The sequence below is a fragment of the Elephantulus edwardii genome, unplaced genomic scaffold (assembly GCF_000299155.1).
Source record: "Elephantulus edwardii isolate Elephantulus edwardi_28Jun2011 unplaced genomic scaffold, EleEdw1.0 scaffold00159, whole genome shotgun sequence".
NCBI lineage: Eukaryota > Metazoa > Chordata > Mammalia > Macroscelidea > Macroscelididae > Elephantulus > Elephantulus edwardii.
Window position 1 is genome coordinate 5,446,268 of NW_006399909.1, and position 2,157 is coordinate 5,448,424.

The following is a 2,157-nucleotide window of genomic DNA, read 5'->3' on the forward strand; positions in this document are numbered from 1 at the left end:
TTTTATTTTATTTTATTTTATTTTATTTTATTTTAGTGATGTTGAGATAGAACTCATATTGAGACTGTAGTGTTTGACCCTCAGCAGTGAGAGTTTCAAATCCTTTTTACTTTCTGTCAGAAACCTAGAATTCTATTCTCAAAAGGCTCTGTGTTGTCGTCTAGAGCTTGTGTGATCCCTTTTTTCCAGATCTATCTTCCTAGTCAGTCCATAGCTGTCTCCCTAGTCAAACCCTAGCTCTGAGTTACCTAGACATTAAGAGGTCAAAGAAAGGATAATAGGAAGCTGTATTAAAAACCTGTAGTCATTGACTGAGCTTGGACATGCTGACCAAATGATGCACAAATGTGCACAAGATTATCCATGGGGTGAAATGGTGACATGACAGTTCTAGAAGCCACTTATCTCTCATCACCATGTTCAGTACTGACCTTTATAAAATGTACATTAGAAAAATGTTTTCTTGCCAAATTTAGAGAACATAGTACATTATATGGCACACTTTATTAGCATTATTTATAAGTTTTAAATATTTAAATATATATGAGCCTTCATTATTATTCTTGCCCTGAACCCTGAGGATGTTATGTTCAATCTTGACTTAAATGTTTCATTAGATATAACCAAATAGCCATGTACACTCACAGACACAAATAAACGATCAAATTAATCTCTTTGTTTAACCTGTCTGAGAGTCAAAATTTTAGAATAGGGCCTTGCACCTTACTTAATGTTTCAGAAATCATGCCTATACAAAAGAGGTTATTTACTACAATTAAATGTACTGTTTTCATATAAGGCCTGTTATTGATAAAAGATCTTGCATGAGTCAAATATATCTATCTTCTATTTTTAAATGGAGATGACCCAACTGGCTCAAAGACAAATGATATACAGTGCTTATGAGTAAAATATCACAGTGACGAGATTTTAGTTCAAACATTGTTTAGGTTCAGTCATATTTACAAAATAGATATTTACATAAAGAATGTATTTTAACACAAATCTATATTCTCACACATGTTGTTATTATGTTCTGTTGAGTCGCCTGCGACTCATAGCAACCCTCAGTACAACAGCCCTAAACTCTGCCCTATCCTGTGCCAATCTCACCATCTCTAATGCACCTACCCCCATTACCCCAGTAATTGAATCCCAAGCATGATATCCCTCTCCAAGAACTGGTCCTTCTTTTCAACATGTCCAAAGTATGTTAGACAAAGCTTCAGAATCTTTGCCTCTAAGGAGCAGCCCCGTTTTACCTTCTCCAGGACAAACTTGTTCTTTTTCTTAGCATTCCATAGTATATTCAATACTCTTGTACGACACCACAGCTCAAAGGCATCAATTCTCCTTCTAGCATCCCTATTCATTGTCCAGCTCTCTGATGCATATCAAGTGATTGCAAAGACCATGGCATGTATCATGAACACCTTAGTCTCCAGACTGACATCGTTTCACTTCAGCACTTTAGAGAGGTCCCTAACAGCAGACTTTCCCATCATAATACATCTTTTCACTTCCTGGCTGCTGGTGCTGAGTGTTGACTGTGGAGCCAAGCAAATCAAAACTGTGAAAAATCTCACTCTCTTCACCATCCATCATAATGCTGCCAATTGGCCCAGTGATAATAATCTTTGTTTTCTTGATAAGGAGTCTCAATGCATACCGAAGAGATCAGTCCCTGACCTTCCATAGCAAGTACTTCAGGTCCTCCTCAGATTCAGCAAGCAGTGTTGTGTAATTTGCATAACACAGATTGTTGAAGATTCTTCCTCCAATCCTGATACCACATTTCTCTTCATAGAGCCCAGCCTCCCAGATAATCCGTTCTGCATAAATGTTGAAAAGGTATGGAGACAGGATTCAGTCTGGGCGTACACCTTTCCCAGTTTTGAACCATGCAGCGTTTCCTTGCTCTGTTCTGATGACTGTCTCCTAGTGTAAGTATATGTTTCACATTAATTAGCACAATCAAGTGTTCTGAGATCCCCATTTTTCTCAGAGACAGCCAAAGTTTGTCATGATCCACACAGTCAAATGCTTTTGTGTAATCAATGAAACACAGTTATATATTCTTCTGGTACTCACTCATACATACACTTATTTCAAATAAACCTTAAAAGGCATAGTATTTCATTGTGTGAATGTACCATA